Genomic DNA, 26,327 nt, shown 5'->3' with positions numbered 1-26,327 from the left:
GCCAGTGAAGGGTGTGGCCTGGAGAAGGCCCAAGGGCTTGATAGGAAAACTTGGAGGGCCACCTTCGGCCCCTTGAACTGAGCTTTCCCACCCCGTTCTATGGCTAAGGTGAGAAACCTGTGGCCCACAGCATGATTTCATGCATGTAGAGAAGAGGGAGACAATGGGGGCGGAAGGGGACCAGAGAAAAGGATTTTGCAGAAAGAGAGAGAAAAGGGGGTGCCCTCCTCACGTTTGGCTCTGACTCTGCCCATGTTTGACTTGGCCCCCACCCACTGCTTTGGCCCACCCCAAGCCCTACTAGCCCCAACCCTGCTCTGCTGCTGGCATAGGGCTCCTGACAGATTATCGCCAAGGGAATGTGGCCCTGGACTGGGGGGGGGGAGTTTTCCACCCTTGCTGTATGGACATGTCTCACTTCCTGCATGTAAATCTGTGCAGAGTGAAATAAATATAGCTACAGAAACAACTACAAATAGGACATTTCTCAACCAGCAAGGTTTGGACTCTGTAACGTACATAATGTGCTCGTTCTTAAATATATGTATACATTATAATAATGGCTTCTTATTCAGTCTGTAGTCTACGGGTCACCTCTGAGGGGCAGTGTGTTTGTGGGTGTGGGCAGAGGCTAGGTATGGGGTTCCAGAAGGAGTTGACTAACTGCTTTGGCCTAAATGAAGGAGGCCCCATAAGCACTTGGCAAAACGGAAGTGTGATGGCCCCCTGAGTCCAGGGACCCCTGAAATAACTGTGGGGTGAGTGTGTGTGTTTTAATCCTCCTGCCTAGGATGCAAAAGCTCCAGAGATTAGCCCCGAAACAGTCAATGTTCGTGCTGTGCATTTCAAAGTCCCACATTCCACGGCCTTTTGGGAGGCCTGAAACACCTCATTTTGAAAGTCTGGGACTGAGAAGGATGTTGGCAAGAGTTGAACTCTTGCTGGATATTCTTTCATCGCTAAACCAATGTCCTTTCTCTGACCCCGCATTTCAGGCTGTGGAGTTCCTTTCAGCGCCATTGTCTCGGATAATTTCAGCAAAACAGAAATGCCTCGTTAATACTGCCATAATTAAGTGACGCTGCCACTTCCCTGCTTCCTTCTGCTTGCCATCCCCCTTGAGTCTTCCATGCCCTTGCGAGGAAGCCTGAGGATCCTTCAGCTGCATCATTTGACGCCCCCTCTCTCAACAGCTCACTTCTTTTTCCCCTGGATGGATCTCTCTTCGCTGGGTAGCTCTCAGTGCTGTGCTTTTATTAGCAGGAATACTTACCTCTTTTTATAGGGCTTGGAATGCATTAACTGATTGCCTGCTGACATGCCTTTGCAAGGAATCAAGAGGCAACTCCTCTTTTGCGGCCTGGGTTTTGCCCATAGCCCAAGGAATTAGGGTTTTTTCTGTGATGCAGTTTAAGTCAGACAGTGCAACAGCAGCCAGGTTGGAGATCAAGAGACTTTAAAAAAAAAAAAAAATTGATTTCAGAGCTGCAGCTGCTGAAATTCTGACTCTCTGCCGTACGAGAAGGTTATGCCCCTTGGTGGGTGGGAATATGTAAGACTGCATAATATGCATATAATTTTGATGAATGAATGACCTGTTACAAAATGTGGATGTGTTCCACCTGGGGGGTGGGAGGAGAAGGACAGCAGCTCAGTGGCAGAGCACATGCTTTGCATGCAGAAGGTCCCAGGTGCTATAGTTATGTCTCTAGACAGGAAAAGCCACCCTCTGAAACCACGGAGAGCTGCTGCCAGCCAGTGTAGACAATACTGAGCTACGTGAAACAATGATCTGACTGTATATAAGGCAGATTCCTATGTTGCTTAATGAGTCCAGCATCCTGGTCCCCACAGCCATCCACTAGATGTCTCCAGAAAGCCCAATAACAGTGCATGATGGAAACAGCTGCTGTTCCCTAGCAATTGATATTCAGAGGTATAGTGCCTCAGAAGCTGGAGGTTCTATATAGCCGTCAATAGACTTATTCGCTGTTTATCCAATTCTGAGAAATTTAAAATCATAATTAGGGATGTATTTTAGATCATAATAAGGGACAATAATAAGGGGCATATTTTAGATCATAATCCTCGGGAGCATCCCTGGCTTCATAAGGACAATTGGTTAGAGCAGTGATAAGCACTGGTCCATTCCTCTTTTAGCGAAAGGGTTGTAGCTCAATGGCCCAGAAGCACATGATTTAGATGCAGAAGGTCCCAGGTTCAGTCTTTCGTGCCTTCAGGTAGGGCTGGGAAAGGCCCCTCTCAGAAACTCTGGAAAGCCGCTGGCAGTCAGTGTAGATAGTACTGAGCTAGATGATGGACTGATGGTTGGACTCAGAATACAGCAGCTTGCTTGCTTCTTATCTTACAAAATTCTCAGTCAGCGGGGTAGTGGAGCATACAGGAATGGGTTAACTCCTCCTGAAGGCAGAGTCAAACTTCTGGGAAAAAAGTGTTAGACGGTGGCCAGGCGAAAGGGGAGGGAACCACCCTCTAACTGCCAGTTGTAATAAAGCTGACCCCACAAGGCTGGCCAGCGAACTATCATAAAAATTAACTGAACATATGAACCGTGGACAGTAAAAGAACACTGAACAATAGCAGACAGTGCAGGAGGCTGTCATGGGAAGCTCTCCCTACACTATCCGGGTTACTGAGCTAACCCTAACCTTAACCCTATGGATGTCAGAGAGGAGATCCTTCCCGCCCCTTGGCCTAGACACCCCTGCAGGGTGGGACTGTATGCTCCACTCCCCGCTGACCAGAAGGACACTTCACAGTAAGTCCAACTTTCCGTTCTCGGTCAGCGGGGTAGTGGAGCATACAGGAACAGGATGTACCGAAGCAGTGGACCCAACATCCCTTGGGGGGAATGCAGGTCTAGGCCACTACTCTCTGAAGAACCCTCCTGCTGAAAGCGGCACCAGCGGAGGTGAACTTATCCACCTTATAATGCCTGATGAGTGTGGATGTGTCCATGTAGCTGCCTTGCAGATTTCTCCCAGCAGCACCTCCCTGTGGAGCACAGCTGTGGCAGCTGCTCCTCTGACTGAATGAGCAATAATACCCTGTGGTGGGGATCTGGCAGAAGCCTGGTACACGATGGACACACACTCCCTGACCCATCTGCTAATTGTGGATCAGGACACCTTCTGTCCGTGGGCCCCCTTTTTGAATGAAACAAACAGAGACTCCTTTTTATGGAAAGACTCAGTCCTGTGCAGATATATTTTGAGTATGTGCTTGACATCTAACTTGTGCCATTTCTTCTCCTAGGATGAGCAAGGAAATGTCCTGTTCCCTGTGGAAGACCGAATTTACCTTGGGTAGGAAAGCAGGATCTGGCCGGAGTACCACTTTATCAAGGTGGAACATGCAAATCTCCTCTCGGGATGAAAGCGCTCCAATTTCTCCCACCCTCCTTGCCGACATCATTGCCACCAGAAACACCTTCTTAAGGGTGAGTATCTTTACGGAAGATGACCGAGCTGGTTCAAAGGGCAAAGAGCAGAGGGCTCTGAGTACCAACAGTAGATCCCATGAGGGAAATCTGTGCAGAGTGGGAGGAGAGAGGATGGATTCCCCCCTTAGAAAACATTTAACCCTAGGGTGGTTTGCTACAGAGTGGCCTCCCACCGAGGAAAGCACACTACCCAACACAGCTGCTTGTTGCTTTAGTGTGTTGGGGGCCAACCCCTGATCTAGACCATCCTGCAGGAAATCCAAGACAATCCCTACATGACCCTCTGTGTCCGACAGATGTTTACGCCTGCGCCACCAGTTGAAGGCATTCCTCGTGTTCTCATATATTTTCTGTGTGGAGACCCTGCACAAGGCCAATATGGTGATGATAACCCTATCAGAGAGACCTTCTCCTTCTAGTGAGCGCCGTTCAATCTCCACGTGTGAAGCTGTAGCCATTATGGATCTGGGTGGACCAGAAGGACCCTTCATGGTAAGTCCAACTTTCCATTCTCATTCAGAAATTGTTACACTTACGTGTGGAAAAACTGTGTGTGATATTTACTCCCCCTCCCCTTCCGGGGACCCAAGTGACTCTTCTAATCAATGTCCCTCTCTTGGATAATAGCATTCTGAGCCTGGCTCCTCATGAGCTACCAGCCTTGCTTTCTTGGTTTGGTGGGAAGAATGGGTGCTTCAGTCGGCAGGGCAAGACCCTTTGCAAAGGGAGAATAATATATAACAATTAAAACAGCTAGGTTGGTAGGGACTAGAGAGAGGGCATTTTCAGTGGTGGCCCCCACTCTCTGGAACTCCCTCCCATTCGATCTTCGCCATGCCCCTTCCCTGGATATATTTCGCCGGGCATTAAAAACTTGGCTTTTTGGACAGGCCTTCAGGAATTCCGGGGAGGGCTAACTTTTTTGGGATATTTTATTATCTATTGATCACCCTAACTGATTTCATGCTGCTGTGATTAATGATCGTACTGATTTTATTGTATTTTATCTGTATTGTATTGTGATTTACTGAATTTTAGTTTGTACGTCGCCTAGAGTGGCTTCGGCCAGATAGGCGACACAAAAATTAAATTTATTATTATTTATTATATGAGAAAATGACTGCCAGCTTTGGGGATGGGAATTGTAGGGTTGTTATGGGAAATATTTCACTTTATTGTGTGCTGTATGGAACCACCACTTCAATTCTGCTTCCAGCTGAGAGTTGAAAAGCAATGGCAGGCACATTCACACTGTACATTTATTCCAGTATTATTCCACTTTATACAGTCATGGCTTCCCTCAAGGAATCATGGGAAGTGTAGTTTGTGAAGGATGCTGAGAGTTGTGAGGAGACCCCTATTCACAGAGCTACAGTTCCCTCAGTAGTTTAACAATCATTCCCTCTTCCCAGAGAATTCTGGGAATTGTAGGTCTGAGGCACCCAAGATAAACTAGTGTTGAAGGTTGCTGATTCATAGGGTTGCCATAAGTCGTAAGCGATTTGAAAGCACATAACACACACAGAAAGCTACCTTTTCCCATGTTAACTGGCAGCAGCTCTCAAAGTTTCATGAACAAGTCTTTTCCAGTTCCATCCACAGATGTCAGAGATATTTATTTATTTATTGTACAGACTGATAAACTGCTTCACAGTGAGAAGCGATTGAAGTGGTGTAGGCTAAGACAAAATGAGTGCAAATGCAAAAGATACAGACTTTAAAAACAACAAAATGATTTCTACAATTCCACAATTAATATTCTATAAAATGATTAAAATTGAGGTCTTTTTTCATGCAAAACACGTGCTCTGCTGCTGAGCCATGGCCTTTCCCTTTGGTTCATCAGCCCTGAAACCAAGAAAAAGAAATGAGTACAATTTGTGACAAAATAAGCACAAAGATTATTGAAGGGGGTAAGGAGTGAGATAAAAGCAGGAAATTATGCACAATGCTAAGTTTCAGTGCAAGTTGTCATGAAAGTATGCTGAAAATTCTGCATCTTTGAGATCTTTTCGCATGTAATGAAATCTTGCTGAAGGTGCCTCCCCGTCTCCTGCCCCCAACCAAAACGGAGCTAAATTTTCGAGACTGGTTCTTCTAGCCTGCTTAGTCTTTGCATTTAGCTCAACATCCTCAGGCTGTGCCAAAGACTTGCAAACTGAGAGAGACACCATCAGCGGAGAGGAAAAAGTAGGTTGTTGCTATTTGCAATTCACATAGCATGCAAGGGGAGTGATTCATTAATGTACTCACCAAAACTAGTGCAAATGGGCTAGTATCCTGCCTGTGAATTAACTCTTGCCAGTCCTTTAATATAAATATTTATAGGCTTAAAGTGTTGAAAAATATAATCAGTCAGGGCTTCTTTTTTACTTTCTTTCTGGTCTTTGAATTGTTTTTGCCATTGCGTCTTCCAGACAGTGGTAGCCATGAGGGCTAGAAACTTAATTCAAAACACTGTCAATTAAATTTCTGTTGATTCTGATCCCATCTTCCGTACTAAAATGGTTTAGGATAAGTGTGTGCACTACCCACTTCTGATGTGTTAAGCGGCCTCATCTATCAGGAATATATGGCTAAAATGAGTTTGTCTCAATGCAGGGGGCAGGGTGAGGTGATGATTAGGATCCCTTGGCTCCTATGACTCTCTGAAATGAGAAATCAGGAGTAGAACTCTGCTCCTTGCTGTGCAGGGTGATGATTGTTATTGTAATTTCATCAGTGTCTGGATTTTCAAAATTTTCCAGCAACTCTAATCTGTCACTTGACTCTGTCATTATGTAGTTACTACTGCCAAGATCTGATTTTATGTCCAAATGGCTTTGTGGGTTTCAGTTGTGAATACAGATCTTGATATTCATGTCCACTCTTAATAGGCACCTACTAATTTGGGGGGTGGGGTGGGGCAGGGTATTGTATAATACGTATTATTTTGCAGGGATCATGCTTCAGTAGAAGGTTAGAGCTAATGCATGGAAAGATAATCCAGGGAAGAGTATATAAAACTTCTTTAATTGTTAATTACTTTTGCAAGTTTTTATTGTGAGCTTGGCCGCTATTGTGCTCGAAAAGACGTGGGCATGATTTATTTATTTTATTTATTATTTGATTTATATCCTGCCCTTCCTCCCAGCAGGAGCTGGGAAATTTACTTGGAGGCAGTGTGGTATAGTGATTAGAGTGCTGGATTTTTACTGGGGAGAGACAGGTTCAAATCCGTAGTCAGCCCCAAAGCTGACTGAATCAGTTTAGGCCGGTTGTTATCTCTTAGCCAAACAGGCTTGGCCCTACCATTAGACAAAGTGGGGCAACTGCTTCAGGCGGCATATACTGGGGGGCAGAGAGAGCAGCCCCTGGCTGTTCCTCCTAAGCCCCGGTGACCAGGCCAGTCCACTCTGTTTGAGGACAGAGCTATGTATGGTGTGTGAAAGCCCCCATGTGCACTATACATTTAAAGCACTGTTATACCACTTCCCTTAAAAAATCCTGGGAACTGTAGTTCTTTAAGGGTGCTGAGAGATGTTAGGAGATGCCTATTCCCCTCACAGAGCTACAATTCTTAGAATGATTTAACAATCAAACCCGCTTCCCGGGGAAGTTAGTTAATATCACTCCCCTTGAATTGTTAACGTTATTTTATGTATTTTTTATCTGTTTTAATGTTTTATTGTGTTTTATTTACGGTGTGTGATTGTATTGCGAACCGCCCTGAGTGCCCCTTGTGGGATAGAAATATTTTAAATAAATAAAATAAATAACTACTGATGGCTATTATATTTTCAGTGTGAGCTATTGTCATTGTGGGTTTTTTGCTCTCTTTTTTAAATCTTTGGGTTTGTTTGTTTTTTGCTAAATTTGACACTTAAATAAATAACTAAATGATGACTGCAATTTCAAGTGATGACACGTGTGTGTGTGTGTATTGCCAATCATGCACCTGGGACAGAACATTCATATTGCCTCTGGGGCAGTGCTTGTCAACGGAGGCAGCTTACGCATTCAGATATTCTCTAGAAGTACAGCAGACGGATGTGGAAGAGCAGGCTCTACTTTTTCAGACTGAGGGGTAGGTTATATTCTTAAACGTTCTGTTATGTCAAAACAAAACCTTCCTAGCAAATAAATAAAACTGACATAGCAAAAAAGCAAGCTTCAGCAAGAGCAGGGATAGGGACCCTTTTTCTAACCGAGGGCAGCATTCTCTTCTGGGAATCGCATACCAGAGGTGGGCAGGGCAGGGCTAGAGGCAAAACTGGGCAGAGCAACAAATCTAAATTTTACTTTTGAATTGTTGGTTGGGTTCTACACCCCCCCCCCGCAGTCCTCCATCCAAGCAAGCATCCATTCCAGCTAGGCAAAACACTCCAGGAGGGTGTGCAGCAGGGCCCATGAGGGGGATGACCTATGATGGGATTGTAGCTTGAAGACGGTCCCAAGGGCCAGACAGGCTGCATTTGGCCCTCCGGCCTGAGGTTTCCCATCCCTGAGCAAGAATTTTTCTCCCTGTGGTGCAGACTTTCTACTTGCAAGGAGTGTGTGTGTGTATGTTTTAATGTAGGGGGGTATTCAGAAATGTGATGTCCCACCCTCATCCCCTGCCATTAATGTTAAAGTTCATTCTAGCTCCTTGTTCTCCTGCATGTGTAAATCCAGCCATGGCAACTGACAAATAATGTGATGTGTCAAGTGGTGTGAAGTGGTCCTAAGTATAGGACAGCTACGCTTCAGTTTAGGGATAGAAAATCTTTTTTTCACCACCCATCAATCTATCCATCTGGTGTTAACACACGGGGTTTGATAGACTTGTGTATTGTGGACTCTCAGCCACGCTTGTGATCCCTAAAACACACTACCCAACAGGATCTTTAGCTGGAATGAAAACGGAGGGCTGTAATGTGTGTGTATCTGAACCCTCCCAAGCTAGAAAAGGTGTGCCCACATAAACATATAGAAAAAGGAGTTTATTATAAAAAGGCAAACATAAGTTTAACAATAAAGCACATCAGCATACATTTACAGTATTGGGTCACAGAAACCAATATTCTAATAAAACTACACTTCTAAACTTAAAGCGGTAAGAGCTCCTACACTAAAAGGGGGAATAACAGTGGAAAGATAGAGTTAGTTGCAACGTTACCTCTCCTAGCCCTGGCTAAGAGCTCCTGAAGCTGCTTGGGTGGAGGTGATGAAGGCATTGGAGACCCAGGCATTGAGCTCAGAAGTTCTGTCTGCAGTGATTTCAGATCTTTATATGAGGGCAGGATGTCAGACAGAGACCCTTTGCCAAACCTTAGGTCTGAAGTCCAGCTGTGAGTTTAACAATGTTCCTTGAGAGTGATGCAGAGAGGAGGACCCAGAGTGCACACCACAGAGAGAGAAGGAGAGAGAAGGAGAACGTAAGCCTTAAACCTGGTATTAAATAGACCTGGGGGCATCCAAAAGTACATCCAGGGGAATTGAAAAATGACCAATGAGAAGGGGTCAAAATGGGTGAACACAAGGAGATTGGGCAAAACAAGAAATGAAAAGGAATTGGATAAAATCTAGGAAGGTTGAAGATTTACCAGATGATTTATGTGAAAGGTTTACCTGGGGGCATGGTCTTCCTGATTGGATTTGCCTGTCAAGAACAATGACTATGGCTTGAGGTTGTCTGACTCATCCTGTCAGGGTCATTGTTCTACCTCATTCATATTTGCAAATCTGTGGGATTCCCAACTGGTTGAAGGAGCCTGTCTCCAAAGTCTAAAGTTAGAGGCTTTAGGCAGAGTTTATTCTAAGTTTTTTCCCCCTACTGCACAAGCAGCCAGAACACAGACTGCCCCTGAACTAGTCACGTAATTATTTCAATAATATACTATTAATATAAGGTTATGACGATTTTAAAGGAAACAATCTTTATTTTCACTTTCTATTTTTATCTTTTCTCATCTATTTTTTTTAGAAACTATCCAGCTCCATATTAAATCCCTCATGCCCAACTGCACAAAAACTTATTTCACGCGGCACATTTTTTTTTTTTACTCTGCACAAAATGCGTCTAGCTGCACATGAGAATAAACCCTGGCTTTAGGATGTCAAAAGCCCACCTGGTGCCCTTTTGTTTACCAATACATTATTTCATTACCATTATTGCAACTTAGCTTCTTGAAGAGAAGGTCAAACAGCATCTTGATTTCTCCTGACCTCTTCTAGTAAGTAGGTCAGGGGAAGGAAGCCACGCATGAGATTATACATAGAGCCAAAGCAGGGGTAATTTCCTATGGTCATCCACTTTAGACATACTCATTTTTGACCCATATTTGGACACCAAATGGAGGCTAACAGCGAAAGCCATGTAACACCAGTATCACGTCTGAGACCCCTACCAGAGCCATTGTTCTCTGAAACAACCTGCTGCTTGCCTTTTCATTCTCCTAGAAAATCCTGTGTGTCTCATATAAGGCACTCTCCACCCACTTTCTAATTTGGGCTTTGCATTATACTCTGGATTTATTTTTAAAACGTCGGGTTCAAATGTTTCTGTTTTTGCATAGGCCAAAAAAAGCTCTTAATTTTTAAGTACTTCCTCCTTTTAAGGAGGTGAATAATTTTTTTTAAAAAAAAGAGCTTTTAAAAATAGCTCAATTATAAGCCTCTTTGGGTATTCTGCTCCTCCCTGTTTCTTTTTCGGTTGTATTTTTGTGCGTTGCTGTTGAGCAATAATGATTTATTTTCCCTGCTGTGTTTCCTATAGAAATGAGACCTCCTGCCTCATTATCTCTTTATTTGTGTTCCACCATCATTTGTTAAGTCAGCACAGTGGTCAGTGCCTGGGAAGAGGGCGTGTTAGGTAACTCGAGGTTCCTTTGCTGCGCTGGGAACATCCACTTTTGAAGGGTCCACTACACAGCAAGCGGCTCTTTCCTGGAGTAGGGAAGGGTGTTTTTTCCTCTCCACTGCAGGTCTGTGTTGATGTTTTCCCCCCTTTTCTTTTAGACTTCCTCTCTGGCATCAGTAGGACACAGATATTTGGATGGAGATTTAAAGAGACAGGGACATCTCCGAGTTGCTTAGCATCAGCAAGCCTCCTTGTCACTGGCTTATCAAGGCTCAGGGAAGCCTTTTCAGTTGCCAGATTCCAGAAAAAAGGCCTGGCTGGGCTCACATTTCTCCTCTTGCCACTGAGGATGTCTCCAATGATTTATTTCTAAGGGGCCTGCAACTGCAGTGACTAATGTGCTTCGTGTGTCTCTGCTTGAGATCTGCCCAGGGATTTGATTTCAGAGATAACTGGGCCTGACAGCCAAGATAGCACACCGAGTTGGGGGGGGGGGAAGAGGAGGAAGAGAGAGAGACAGGGAAAAGGAATCTCTAAAAAGAAGGAGCCTGCAGATGCCAATCCTCATCTAGCATGTCTAGGATGCACACCTTAACACTGAGAGCAATGCCGTCGAGAGTCTAGACCAAGAGGCTATACTCCTGGCAGGGTAATCCAAGGCAGAATGGTCAAAGCTGAGACACCAGACTAAGATGCATCCAAACTCAGAGGAAGGCAATGGTAAACCACCTCTGAATATCTCTTACTACGAAAACCCTATGAACAGAGTATCCAAAATGCAACACGGGATAGTGCTGGAAGATGAGACCCCCAGGTCAGATGGCACTCACTGAGTTACTGGGGAAGAACAACAGACAAGTACAAGTAGGGCTGTGACTAATGATGCCACTGGGTCAAAGCCAAAAGCAAGCCCAGAGGCTTTTGCGCACAGATGTGAAAGGAGAGTCTAGAGTTGTACGACCTACACAATAGGAACATGGAACGTGAGAAGCGTGAACCAGGGAAAGTTAGAAATTGTCAAGGAAGTAATGGAATGCATCAACATTACAATACTTTGCGTGAGTGAATTAAAATGGACAGGAATGGGACATTTTCAGTCAGGCAACTACAAAATATTTTATGCAGGAAATGAGAAATCAAGGAACGGGGTTGCTTTAATAGTGAGAAGTGATGTAGCAAAAGCAATTAGGAGCTATAATGCAAGGTCTGAGTGAGTGATATCAGTGAGATTAAACGGGAAACCTATTAACATAACCATCATCCAAGTCTTTGCTCCACTGGCAAAAACAGGAGGAATTGGAGAGATTTTACGAGAAGTACAGAAAGAAATTGATCACACACCAAAACAAGATGTTCTGATAAGCATGGGGGATTGGAATGCAAAAGTAGGGAACAGAGAAGAACTAGAAATTGTGGGAAAATGCTGCTTAGGAGATAGAAATGAAGCAAGAGAGAGATTTACTGAATTCTGTGAAGCCAATAATTTATTTCTTGCAAACACAGTTTTTGAGCAACCGAAAAAATGACTGTACATGTGGACATCACCAAATGGTCAATACAGAAATCAAATTGATTATATAATTGGTAGCAGAAGATGGAGAAGTTCCATACTTTCTGCGAAAACAAGACCAGGAGCAGACTGCGATACAGATCATGAACTGGTAATACCGAAAATCAGAGTAAAGCTAAAAAAGAAGAACAAAGCAATCGTAATACCAAAATACAATTTAAATAACATCCCGGAAGAATATCAAATAAGGAACAGATCTGAGGCTTTAAACTTAATTGATAGAGAACCAGAAGAACAATGGATTGAAGTCAGAGATGTTATCAGGGAATAATGCGAAAAGACAATACATCTAGTTAAAAAGAGAGAAATACCTCAATGGATGACTGACAAAACTCTTAAAATGGTTAAAGAAAGAAGGAAAGCAAAAGCAAAAGGAGATAGAAACATGGTCATAACCCTAAATGCAACAATACAGGGACTAGTACGTAGGGACAAAGAGAACTATTACAATAGTTATCGTATAGAAATAGAAGAGGGCAACAAAAAGTCCCTGCCATGAGCCAAGATAGTGGCAGAGACTTCAGCCCCTTAGGGAAACCTCGGCTGCCTTATTGGTTAAGGGCAGTGCTGCCCGCGCAACCGCACAACAGCCGAGAAAGGTAGGTTGAAGAAGCAAGGGAAAGGCGGGGGCTCTGGTGTTTTCGCCATGCGATCTGCGGCAGTGATCTTACTGTGAATTGCGGAAGGGGAACATCGGGACCCCTTGGGCCCCTATAGTCCCAGACCCCCACCTGGCCGTCCTTTGGAGCCAGCCCTGCCTATTCCCCTCACAGACCTGCAATTTTCAGAGTTTCCTGGAAAGAGGGATTGATACTTTAATCACTCTAAGAATTGTAACACTATGAGGACAATAGGGGTCACCCAACAGGTCTCAGTACTCTTCACAAACTATACTTCCCAAGATTCTTTGCAGGAAGCCACAACTATTTAAAGTGGAATAATAATGGAATAAATGTGTGATGTGAATGTGAGAGTTCCTTCTTTGAAACCCACCTAGTCCTGCAAAGCCTTTCTGAAAAATCAATGTTTAAATCAATGTGAAAAATCAATGTGATTACTAGAATCATAGAATTGTAGAGTTGGAAGGGGCCTATAAGACCATCGAGTCCAACCCCCTGCTCAATGCAGGAATCCCAATTAAAAGCATACCAGACAGTTGCCTGTCCAGCTGCCTCTTGAATGCCTCCAGTATTACAGAGTGCCCCACCTCCCTAGGTAATTGGTTCCATTCTTGTAGCGCTCTAACAGTTAGGAAGTTTTTCCTGATGTTCATTTGAAATCTGGCTTCCTGTAACTTGACCCCATTATTCCGTGTCCTGCACTCTGGGATGATCAAGAAGAGATCCTGGCCCTCCTGTGTGTGGCAACCTTTCAAGTACTGGAACAGCGCTATCATATCTCTCCTCAGTCTTCTCTTCTCCAGGCTAAACATGTCCAGTCCTTTCAGTCTCTCTGCATAGGGCTTTGTTTGTAGTCCTCTGATCATCTTCATTGCCCTCCTCTAAACCCGTTCCAGTTCGTCTGCATCCTTTTTAAAGTGTGGTGTCCAGAACTGGACGCTGTACTCAAAATGAGGCCTAACCAGTGCCAAATAGAGGGGAACCAATACTTCACGCGATTTGGAAACTCTACTTCTGTTAATGCAGCCTAAAATAGCACTTGCCTTTTTTGCATCCACATCACACTGTTGGCTCATATTTAGCTTGTGATCAACAACAAGATACAAGACTGCCACTAGGCATGCACTGAATGAGTTCTCTCCCTCCCCTGCCTCCCTGTTGTAGGGGAACCATGGGAGGACTTTTGTACAACAAACTGTTTTTGCAGCTTGTCGCACTGGCAGCAGAATCCATCTAACATTGGACGCCTGAAGTAAGTCAACTTACATGTTGATCCCAAGATGAAGTGACTACAGAAATCAGTGCACAGTGGATGAGGAAAAAGTGACTGCTTGAATCAACCTTAGGAAATTGCCCCTTAATGGATCTCCCACAGCAGAGCTGAGAGTGGCTGTAGACCTTGAAACTACTGCTGTTTGGTTTATTACTAGAAGATGGATGGACCCGTGGTCTGACTTGGCACAAGGCAGGGCCTAATGTCCTGGATGGTCAAATGCTAGCAGTGGTAAGGGAAAAGCAACAGTGGTATTGATCAATGTGTATTTACCACCCCTTTCTCGAAAAACTTTAATAAGAGCCAACTGGATTAAATTGGAAGAATATATTTCCAATTTACTGATTGATCTCTCAGAAGCTCTTGTCATTCTAGCAGGTGATTTTAATGCTAGAACTGGACCGAATGAGGAAACTTGCCCAGAGGAGTAAGAACCTGATCCCCAGGAGGGTTGCTAGTTATGATGATTGTGAGTAGCTGCTGAAGGGTTTCATTATCGGTATGCTCCAGAAGGGAATTAGCAACACTAATGGGATGGTGCTGCCAGTGTAATAACTCCAGTCAAAAATGGCGGTGCATATGAGGCCTAACATGGGCACCGTTCTAATGTCTCAGGCACCCTAAATGCCTAAATCTGGCAATAGCAGCCAGAACCATATCCTCTGAATTTGACTGACTGATTGAGGCAAACAGAGAAAGGTTTTGTCTGTTGTTCTAAAAATGGCAAAAGAGTTTAGTAACATCTTAAAGACTCAAACACATCCATATTTTGTCTTCCTGTGCCACAGTGAAATGGTTGGTCTTCAGGTGCCACATATCCTTTGTAGAATGATGTCTCACTGATTGTTACTCAGTGGATTGTCGTCTTGCACCTTGAGATACTTAAATCATTTGTTTGATTTTCCTTTTTTTCTTTCTGTGCATTTGACTTCCTGTGGCTTCCGCGGCAGCAGGTCCAGAAAACACATATTTGTTTTGTTTTCTAATCTCCCCTTTATGTGTGCTTTGAGGATGGGACTTTAAGCCTGGCTAAGTGCTGTCTTTTAAACACGGGTGAGAGAAACTCAATGGGTGTCCTGGAAACTGTCAGCTTGGTGCCTTTATAACGACATTCCCTTACCTGGTGGCAGGGGAGGCAAAGGGTTTGGGCGGTCAAGTTGATAAAAACCTGGCATATTTGCAGTCTCAAACAAGATAAATGGAGTGAGGCCGATAGCAGCACTGGCGGCGTGAATCCATTACACAGTGAGCGATTGTAGAGATGATCATTAGTGTTTATTATCTGCATGCCTGGATTTTCTGCCTTTGAAACAGTAGTTGGGAGGCATCCACGCTGCTCTCCGTGCACCTGTTACAAACCGGCGGGAGTTCTGCTCCGATGCCACTGGGAGGCAAACAATCCTGGTGGGATGGGAGCAGGAAGAAGCATCTCAGATATCCAGCTTCTGATCTGCCCCAGATGCCTCATTTGCAGAATTAGCTGGTGATCCAGCAGAAGCACAGTGGATTGGGAGTATGTGAGTGACTTTACCTGTGAGGAGCAGACTTTTACTCCACTACAATCACTGAGGCTTTGGACTTTGTGAAATAAGAAAAGTTTGCTTTAGTAAAGGAAATACATAATAGATAGTCAAGGGATTCTAGTTCTAACTAGCTACGCTGGAGATGCAAATACCAGGCATGGTCTTTGACCTCATGCTTCAGGTGGGAGAGACAAAGCAGAGATACCTCCTCTCCCCCAGCGATGGAGGAGAAACAGGAAGGAGGAGTTGGAGGTGTGGTCAGCATCTCTAAGGGTATCAGTTTACAAGAAAGAAGATGAGCAGATGACAGTTACTGCCCAGCAACCTGGAGGTCTCCTCTCTATCTCCCTTTGGTCGTGCAAACCAAGCCAGTCTGAGTTGCCTTCCCACAATTCCAACATGCCTAACTCAAGAGAGGTGAGAAAAACTGACTTTATAAAACAGAGATGGAGAAAAGATGGCCCTCCTTCACACCTGGCAAGTCAGATCTGTTGCTAATTTTACCTTTGTACAGTAGGCTATGTTCTACACTCACATACACCTCTCTATTGTCCATCCAGACACACAAGGGACATTATCAAAGGGCATATTCCAGCCAGGCAAAAACACTTGGGGTCTGAAGCAGTGACAGTGAGGGTTGTAGCTTATAGAGAGAGGGTGTGGCCTGGTGAGAGTTCCATGGGGTAGCTGGAAATGACTGGAGGACCACATCCGGCCTCCAGGTCTAAGATTCCTCACCCTGGGATAAGGACACTGCCTGATGATCCTGAGTTGAAAGCAGAGCCCTGCTGGATCAGATCAAAAGTCCATCTCATTCAGCATTCTGTTCCCACAGTGGCCAACCAGATGCTTCCAGTAGTGTAGTGGCAAATTCAGAAGTGCAGGGTTCTTCCATGAAACGCACAGCCACATCTCTTCCCCCCTTTTTTTTGCTGCGGAGTTGCGGATGAGATCCTTGTTAATGCCTTCCCCCACAACAACAGATGTTCCTAGGAGCCATAAGCATGAAAGAGGAGAGTGTTAGCTACTGAGGAGTGTCTTCTCAGTGCCTGACTCTCCTCCTTTCACTCTGATTGGCTCCTATCAGCAGTAAAGGGCAAGGAAGCAACTTAGAAGATGCTTCTTAGTGGCTAACACACTCCCCTTTCATGCTGATTGGCTCATAGGATGCTAGAGACATAGAGACCCAGCTCCCCAAAGAGTAAGGAGTCTAAGACCCCCTAAGACCCCTGACAACTACATCCCTGAATGCCTCTGAGAAGCCTACAAATTGTTTGGGGCTGTCAAGATAAGCACCATCACCCATGTTTTATTTGTGTGTGTGTTTGCCTTGTGTTGTTCCCCCTTGAGGTCGGTTTGGAAGGGCAGGGAGGCCAACACAATTCCTTTTCTTCTTTCTCTTTCCCTCCCTACCCTTGGGCAGGGCTAGCATTCAATCATTGTCCTCCACTGCTGGGGATATTCCTTAGTAACTAGAGGGAAGTACAGGGTTGTGCCACCACAGCCACAACTGGTTTGGGGAAGGATGTGTCTGGAACATTTCATGGCCTCAGTGTTTTCCTGTAAGGGAAGAGGGTCACTATCATCAGCAGAGACCCTCTCCTACCCTGCCCCCCTCCGTTCCTATTTTGCCTCCCAGCATGTCTGCATCTGTGGAAGGGGGAGCATTTCACCAATATACTGTACATAGATTCTTTCCATTCTCTTTCGTCCATTCATAAAAGACCCCTCTTTGTTTTTGGCCTGCAACTCTAACTCAGCAGTTTCAGTTTAGGTCCTGCTGACTTCCTCAGTCTTACCATATCTGTAGATGGCGATTACCGCTCCAAGGTATCATTCATGTTCACAGTTTAGATGCCTGTGGCTGCAAATCCTGCTGCTGTTGAGGAGACATCTGTTAGCTTTAATTCTACTCAGAACTGTATTACTAGAGTATCCCTTCAGGATATGACATAAGTTTAATGGGCCACAGAGCCAGTACATAAAGGAAGGATGGACAACCTATCCACTCTAAAGCAACGTTGAAGATCCTATTAGAAACCTGAGGACCCCAGTTTTTTTACTTGTTATAGCAGAGAAATGAGGATTCTAGCTCTCATGATTTTAGAAACAGCTTTCAGTTGTGTGGTAGCAAAAAAGTAAAATGGAAGTGAAGAGATCCGGTGTCTTGAGGGTTGGGTTTAGGAGGCCTACATTCAAATCTCTGCTCAGTTATGGACTCACTGAGTGACATTTCATAGCCTACAGTGGCCTGTCTCCACAAGGTTGCTGTGAGGACCATAAAAGTCATAAACTTTGTATCTGTAATAGGCTAACAGAAGTGAGAGAACATCAGAAGGGAGTATGAATTCAAATACAGAAGTGTTTGTGGAAGGCTGCCTTATACCAGGTCAGAATATGTGTCCATCTAGCCTAGTATTGTCTGCTCTGACTGGTAGTGGCTCTCCAGTAGGGATCAGTGAATATATCAATTTGTTTCTCTCATTTTTTTCCAATGTAAAGTTCACTTCTCTACATTTCCACTTCAGTTTGAGATTTTTTCTAAAAAAAGAGTTATCAAAAGAACTCGTCAGCAAATTTATCTAAATATACTGTATGCTATACAGTATGCAAATTCCATACAATATATTGTATGCAATTTTACCTAATATGCACATTTTTGCAAAGCTTTCCCCCCTAATATAATGCCTCTTTGTCAGTTGTTTTCATGAATATATGCACACTTTACCAGAGTATATGCATTTCTGTACAGATTCCTTGGCTGGAGAACATTTGGAGAAGGGCAAGCTTTGAAAGATGACTGTCCTTCAGTTCACGCATTATTTCAGAAAGTGCAGATTAGATAGGTTCGCCTTTAAATGTGAGCTGAATTGAATTCCTCCCCTATCCCTATTCTCCAGGGTCTTTGGCAGAGACTCTTTCCTAGCACCTGCTGTATGAGCCTTTGCGCTGAAGATGCCAGGGATTGATCCCTGGGACCTTCTGCATGCAAAGCATGTGCTCTGCCACTGAGTTATGTTGAGCCTCTACTGGTGATGTGAGTGGATGGAGAAAGAAATCCTTCCTATGTTATAACTTGCAGCACAGGCGTGACATACAGAAGCCTTCCAAAGAAATAAAATTCTAATGAGAATGGGTGATGGGATCCTCTCTGGTTTCCTCTCTTTCTCTTCCCCTCCCCCAAGCAAACACAGATTTGCATCAGCAGAGGGCATAATAAGCTCAGTGTGTGTGTGTGTGTGTGTGCATATGTGTGTGTAAGCCACAGAGGGTTGCAGGCTTCCTAGCATCCTTCAGGAGACACCTGCGAAACGTTTCCCATCACCCAATTTATATATTTACACCCCATTATTGACTGCTTTGGCATGCATTCAGTCACAGGGAAGGAATCAATTGGTTACTGAAAGATCTATGGGGAAAGCAGTTGAAAGAACACACACATAATCAAATCAGGTTCCAAAATAAATTGTCCCCCCTGGAGAAAGATACACTTTCTAAGATCTGTCAGATACTTGGGCGATATTTCCCCTCTGGCTCTCTCTCTCTCTCTCTCTCACTCTCACTCACACACACACACACACACACACACACACACACACACACTCAGAAGTGCAGCGTCCTTTAATAATAGTCACTGCCATGCCCCCTCACAACCATGCCCCCTTCTAAGATTATACAACCTTCTAAGATTATTGAATAATCTGGCCAGTCTTGAATACTGCTTTAGAAAACTCTTCTCAGTGGCTAACACCCTCCCTTTCATGCTCATAGGATGCTGCAGATATATGGACCCTGCTGGGACCTGGCTCCCAAAAAGGTAAGAGGTCTAAGACCACCGGAGACCCTGGATGACTATACCCCTGGCTGCGACAATGGACTGGATGAGAACTAACAAACTGAGACTCAATCCTGACAAGACTGAGATGCTGCTGGTGGATGGTTTCTCTGATCAGATGGTGGATATATACCCTGTCCTGGATGGGGTTACACTTCCCCTAAAGGAACAGGTGCGTAGTCTGGGAGTCATCTTAGACTCTTCCCTCACACTTGAGGCTCATGTAGCCTCGGTGGCCCGGAATGCATTCTACCAACTTCGGTTGGTAGCCCAGCTACGTACCTATCTGAGTAAGGAGGACCTCTCATCAGTGGTACATGCTATGGTAACCTCGCGTCTGGACTACTGCAATGCGCTTTACGTAGGGCTACCTTTGAAGACGATTCGGAAGCTACAGCTAGTGCAAAATGCAGCGGCCAGACTGCTAACAAGAACTAAGCGGTCTGAGCATATAACACCTGTGCTAGCCCGTTTGCACTGGCTTCCAATATGCTTCCGGGCCAGATTCAAAGTGTTGGTACTTACCTATAAAGCCTTATACGGCGCGGGACCACGATATCTGTCGGAACGCCTCTCCCGATATGAACTGGCCCGTACACTACGGTCTACTACAAAGGCCCTCCTCCGGGTTCCGACTCATAGGGAAGCCCGGAGAGTGGTGACAAGATCTAGGGCCTTCTCAGTGGTGGCCCCTGAACTATGGAATGGTGTCCCTGAGGAGGTACGCCTGGCGCCGACACTATCATCTTTTCGGCGCCAGGTTAAAACCTTTATCTTCTCTGAGGCATTTTAATTCCTGTTAATTCTAAATTATTATATTTTGATTTTAGACTGTACAGTTTTGTGTACAGTTTTGTGTTATTTTTATTGTATTTTTAATGTTCACCACCCAGAGAGCTGTTGCTAGTCGGGCGGTATATAAGCTTAATTAAATAAATAAATAAATATATATATGTGTGTTCTCTCTCTCTCTCTCTCTCTCTCTTTGCACTTTGCATGCGAACCCCCCCCCCCACGGGAACTACAGACACACAGAGGGACTCCCAAACAAACACACCCAGGCACTCACAAACTACCACCCCCCTTGCCACACTCTCCATCCCAACCCGCTTGCCTCGGCTGTTGGTTCAGGCTCAGGGAACTAGTGGGAAGGGATTTTCCACGGTGGTCCAGAAGGGCTCTCAGTACATGAATCCGGCAACAAGTTTGTTGTAAGTACTTTGTAGGGAGAAGTCATGCTTTTTATGCAGAAGGTCCCAGTTTCAATCTTTGGTATCTCCACTTAAAACAGGTCTGGGGAACTTGCGTCCCTCCAGATGTTGCTGAACTACAACTCCTATTATCCGTGGCCATTGGCCATACTTGCTGGGGCTGATGGAAGTTGTAGTTCAGCAACATCTGGAGGTGCCAAAGGTTCCCCATACTGACTTAAAAGGATCTAGCAGCAGAACTGGGAAGGAGAGCTTGTGAGCTTGGAGAGCTTTTGCCAGACGGAGGCCCTTGTGGAAGGGCCATAACGTGATGGTAGAGCATGTGTTTTGCATGAACCTGGGACTTTGTGTGCAAAGCTTGCACTCTGCCACTGAGCTGTGCCTTCTTCAAGGGTATCATAGCAGTTAAGAGGTCCTGAGTTCCAATTCCTCCACATCCCTGATGCTTTCTGGGTGACTTTGGGCTGATCCCTCTCTCTAATCTGCCCTGTTATATGCCCAACAGCCTCACAGGGTTGTCGTGAGGATAAAATGGGCTAACCCTTACATATGCTGCCTTAAGCTGCTTGGAGGAAGAACAGGATGCAGAATAACACAATGAATAAAGGGTACCTAAGTAGGCAGCGTATAACGTATGGTTCGTTAAGTGGCCTTTGGGTATTTTTCTTCCTCTACCTTCTTCCATCTATAAAATAGGAATTATTACCTGCTGCTTTGCAGAAGGTGAACAACGTTAGAATTTTAAAGCACTTTGCATTTTCTGAAGTGCTGTATTAATGCTTTAAAATAATGCACATTCTGTTACAGTGTAATGGTATGTAATTAAATGTCATGAAGGTGTTGCAGAATCATGATAGCAATGTTGCTGGGGTCCAGAGTTTGCTCATGTAAATACCCCCCCCCACTGGCTTAGTGGTCTGTTAAAACGAGAGCTGAAGGGCCAGATTGGGACCCCATTCTGTCAGGAACCTTTTCCGAGGTCTAAAGTGTTAATACCAATTGGCTTTTCGGTCTCTGCTTCAGTTTTACCAGCTCATAATTTGACAAATATGGGCCACTCAGAGAGATGCGATTTCCTGTCGCCTGTTCTATCCAGGGGTTACTTCTTGCAGTCACCTCAAGGACAGTGATCCATGTTACATTCCCTACCAGTGTAGCAATTCCCAAACTGTGTGCCAAGGCAGAAGAGAGAACAGCTACTATGCCAGGCGAAATAGATCATTAAAAGCATGAAAGGCTCCCCTGATCCCAAAGTCTCTATTCACAGAGGCTGCCCATTGTTTCTGTATGAGTCACTGTTCTGGTCTTACCTCCCTGCTATTATCTGGGCGGCAGGTAAGTTGTCTTTGCATAAATACCTATTCTCAGAGAAGGTATATTTAGTTGGGTGAGAAGTAAGCTCCTCTGAGAGTAGGTAGGCATTTCTATCCTCCCTTTACTCCATCTAAAAGTAAAGTTTTCTTGTATTAAGAATAAACTGTGCCTGCAGTTTGAATTCGAGGAAAAGGAAGTGTCCCTCAGGCCTCAGAAGTTTGGGAGATACTGGACTTCCGGGAAGGGTGACTTAGCCTGTGCCTGCTTTTGAGACGGGCTCCTGCCTCAAAAGAAGCTTATTCAGATATATCAGTCAGTTTTTTCTTTTTTTTTTGACTGATTAAACTTCTCCCGGGTAGGGAGAAACGAAGAGATTAACCTCAAAGCCTATTTTTGTTGGGACGACCAGATCTCATTAATTTATGGGACGAGGTCCAGCCGACGAAGGTGGGACGGATTTTCAACAGCAAGCTCTATCTGTTAAAGCGAACGTTCATCTTATCTTCTAAGAGAGAACGCACTAACAGGCAAGCACCCTTCTTTCTATATTTTTCTTTTACTTGACTTAAATTGTTGCTGTTTAAAAGAGATTTGCCAGATTGATCAGTTTTTGACATCTCACTGGGGAGCCATAACTTCTCTCTGCTACGCACTAATTAATAGCTTATCTCTGTTTTTGTTGCAAAAAGCTGTCCTGGATTTGCATTCTAAAGATATACACAGAAGAGGGATTTCTATTCCAGATTTTTATTTTGAAAAATATTATACTGTTTTGAGACTACTCTCTTTTTGGTCTATTTTATTTTGACGAATCTGTTTCTTGACGATTGCCATTAATTGTTTCGATCCTGGGAACTGCATTTTGTTTACTTAACTATTGGAGAGATAAGGCTGTCTGCTCTGTTTATACTGTGATGTCACCAAGTTTGGAGTATTAACCCAATTGTTGCTGAAATAAGAAGTGGTTTTCCTATATTTTTCTTTTAAAATGGCAATTAAGAAAGTGGCTGAAAATCTGGAAATAACTATGTTTCAGAAAATAATGGATGAGATTGAGATAACGAAAATTGAATTGAGTAAAATGAAGCAGGAGATTAAAGATATAAGGGTCCCTGTGAGAGAGGTGACCCTGGAAGGGGTCCCTGTGAGAGAGGAGACCCCGGAGATTGGAACAGGGGTCCCTGTGAGAGAGGAGACCCTGGAGACTGGAATAGGGGTCCCTGTGAGAGAGGAGATCCCGGAGATTGGAACCAACGTGGAACAGGAACAAGATTTGGAGTCTATGGACTTTAGAAATAAAATCTATTGTTTGGAACTCAATGTTATCTCTGAAGAAATGAATGAAGATTCTAGAGATAAAGTTATCAATGGCATGGATAATCTTCTGGACTGGAATGATGTGATGGAGCCCAATATAGAGAAAATCTATGGAATTAACTGCAGCCATGTGACAATGGAAAAACTTTTAAGAGATGACCCAGTGTATTTTGAAAAAAAGAACAGAGATATGATTTTACAGCAGTATTTCAGCAACTTATTCAGAATGGATGGCAAGAAAATATTTGGGATAGAGGTAATCCCCATCAGACTCTTACTATATGACTATGGCTTTGACAGCAAGATTATTATGGAATACTGATAATGGAAGATTGGATATTGAAATTACTGGACTTAACAAGACTACTGAAGATGGAAGATGGAAAATGGAACTAATAGAGATAATAGAACAATGGCTACTGAAATTATTGAACCTAACAGATTCTGATGTGATGGATTAATTGAAATGTTTATTTTGACTATGGTTATGACAATAAGATTATCATAATTAGTAATGAGATGGATTAATCGATATGCTTATCTGGAAAAAAAAATTGATAGATATATTTCTTAAAGAATTGAAACCTCTCTTTGACTTTTTGTGGAAAGAATAAAGTAATGTTTATGAGATTTGATGATTAAGTAAGATAACTACTGGAGGAAAGTGATTTTATAATATGACTTAAGAGACAGGATTGTTATATATTATAGACTTATAACTGATTTGATCTTTGACAAATGGGAAGTCAATATTTTACTCTTTATTTTTTATTTTTGTTTTTTTTTTCTTTTTTTCTTTTTGTTTAACTATTTTTGATTTTGTTTTTTGTCTTTGAATGTTTTATGATTTTGTCTTGTATGTTTTATGAAAATCTGAATAAAAATTATTGAAAAAAAAAAAAAAAGAAGTTTGGGAGATACTGATCTGTTGAATGATTCACAATGTGTTTGTGTAGCTGTGGAGCATGAATTTGGCAAGCTTCATGATCAAGTCAAGACTGCCAGGCTTCTTTTATCCCAGTGGTAGGGAATGTGAGGCCCTCGAGATGTCGATGGACTGTAAGTCACATCAACCCAAAGTGCATGGCCAGTGATTCAGGATGTAGGCGTCCAACATTTGCAGGGTCACAGGTTCCCTGCCGCATTTTTATGCCATGACTTGAACAATTCACAAAATTGGAATGAACAAGTGCCATGTATTCATAGACTTGTTATAGTTAATTTTCTTTTCAAAAAAGGCATGGCAGCTCACATTGAAATCGGAGACATAAGTTGTATTCTGAGTCATTGGGGGTTTGTGCCTTTGATAATTTGGCACAGAGATTTTGATCTTTGGTGCAGTATTTCCATCCCTTAGAATCTCTGCTGTCAGATAATGGTTTCTGTTCATTCCTTTCAAAAATATCAAACAGTGGCCTCCTTCCTCTTGTTTTACCTTTCCCCTTTATGCCTTTTTTCCCACCCCCCCTCCAAATTTCCAGATATAAGAGTATGCAGAAGCTGAGATTATTTCAAGAATAAATAATACTGGTATGTATTTAATTGAAGAGGAGATCCACTGTAGCACTGGACTTAAAAGCATGACCTGGGAAGGGCTCTTCCTACCTGGATGTCTGGTTTCAGTACCGCTCAGTTCCTTGGCATTTATGTTATGGGGCCATGCAGTGTTCTGTTTTGTTTCCCATGCTATTTTAAGTGTTCACTTGAAACCTCTGGATGAGATCATTCAGAGGTCTGTAGTGAGGTGTCTGTCACCAGTATGTGGATGGCACCATAGTCTATTTCTCCTTTTCATCACATTAAGACGAATATGTAAGAAGTCCTAAATCAGTGCCTGACTATAGTAATGTACCAGAAAATGCTATTTACCCCATGCTAGTCAAGGCTGCACTCCCTCTGAAGGAACAGGTTCATAGCTTGGGGGCAATGGTGCTCCTTGATCTCTCTTCGTTCAGGCCCAGCTCCAGCAGTGGGCCAGGTAGGGCATTGGCTGAGAGCCCAGGAGCTCAGGGTGGCCCCTCACTGGCCCCAGCGCAGCCCAACTCCGCTGGCTGATCCAGATTATGGCTATTGCTATAATATTAAACATTTTTTTACCAGAGGGACAGGCTTCTATGTGATGGCACCCCAAAAGTGGGACACTCTCCATAGAAAGGCTCCCTGGTGCCTACCTTAGGAGCATAGAAAGCTGCCTTATACTGAATCAGACCATTGGTCCATCTAGCTCAGTATTTTCTACATGGAATGCAGCAGCTCTCTAGGCCCTAGGGTTTCATGCAGGGGTCTCTCTCAACGGTACCAAGATATGCCAGGGATTAAACTCAGGTTCTTCTGCATGCAAAGCAGATTCACTTCCACTGAGCCTTTTGGCAACAGGCCAAGACCTTTTAATTTCCCCACGCTTTTTAAATGCAGTTTTAATCCTGCTGTTTTATGCTGCTTTGATAATTTTGTGGCATTTTGCATACAAACAGACACACACACACATTTTAACTGTTTTATTCTTTTGGGAATATCATTGGAGTGTGGTGGTATAAAAATATTTATAATAAATAAAGAGACACCCATTTTGTTTTACAGGGTGATGTGGTGGTTCTGGAATAAGTGACAATGTTCTTTAAAATGCATCGTAGCCCTCTTGAAAGACACCCCGCCTCCCTAAAAACAGGAGTTGCCTTTGTAATGCCAAGACGTGGGAATCCTCCTTGGTTGCTGAGCCACACAGGTGAATGCGAAAGGTAGGATTCTAACAGGGACACTGGGAGGAGTATGGTTAATTCAGATCCAGCGAAAACAATATGGGAATGAATGGTGGTGCCCTGACCTGGGGAAACAGGTTCTAGTCATGCAGGCTGTACACACAGGGCCCAGGATACCTTCCCTGTTCCTCTGCTGCTTTGCTAACAAGCAGTGACTTGTCTTTTTGTTCAGAGCTCAGAGGTATAAAAGCTACTACAGAAAACTAGGTTTGGGCTCATTTGGAGACCTCTATCGATTGATTTTCATCACCCCACTTCTCCATCTAATACCCCTCTCACCATCATGTTCTCCCCTCCGCTTATTCACAGTGCCTGGTTGTGACATATCTGGGCGAGCGATATGGACCCTGGTGCTTTTCATGAGAGCAAAAAAAGGGCAATATTAGTTGTTGAAAGAAATGCCAAGCTCGAACTCTGGCTCACGTTCTAAAATTAATAAATAAAAGGGGAGGAATGAGTTTGGATGGCAGTTGCGCATAACTTCCTTCTGTAAATAACTGGACATGCCTTTGAGAAACCGCTGGGTCTCATGACCATGTTCCTGGGACTCCCGGGATTTCATGAGGGGAAACTTTTTTTTCTAGCTAACCTGCTAGGCAAGCCTAGGCACCTGCCTAGGATA

The 26,327-nt window shown here is 43.8% G+C and overlaps 1 long non-coding RNA gene across 4 annotated transcripts in view; it reads left to right on the top strand.

Annotated features, from left to right (window-relative positions):
* LOC133370335 (uncharacterized) overlaps positions 1-25,678 on the top strand; it is a 41,943-nt gene extending 16,265 nt beyond the window's left edge. For 2 of the 4 annotated variants that reach the window (XR_009759116.1, XR_009759115.1), the window contains exons 3-5: positions 3,277-3,460; positions 3,760-3,955; positions 19,041-19,248. This is a non-coding gene — a long non-coding RNA (uncharacterized LOC133370335). Of the gene's footprint in view, positions 1-3,276; positions 3,461-3,759; positions 3,956-19,040; positions 19,249-25,526 lie in introns of those variants that run through there. The other 2 variants (XR_009759117.1, XR_009759118.1) reach the window with 2 other exon arrangements.
* The last annotated feature ends 649 nt before the right edge of the window (positions 25,679-26,327 follow it).

This window comes from Rhineura floridana, chromosome 15, assembly GCF_030035675.1.
Source record: "Rhineura floridana isolate rRhiFlo1 chromosome 15, rRhiFlo1.hap2, whole genome shotgun sequence".
Taxonomy (NCBI): Eukaryota; Metazoa; Chordata; class Lepidosauria; order Squamata; family Rhineuridae; genus Rhineura; species Rhineura floridana.
This window is presented reverse-complemented; position numbering and strand designations above follow the sequence as displayed.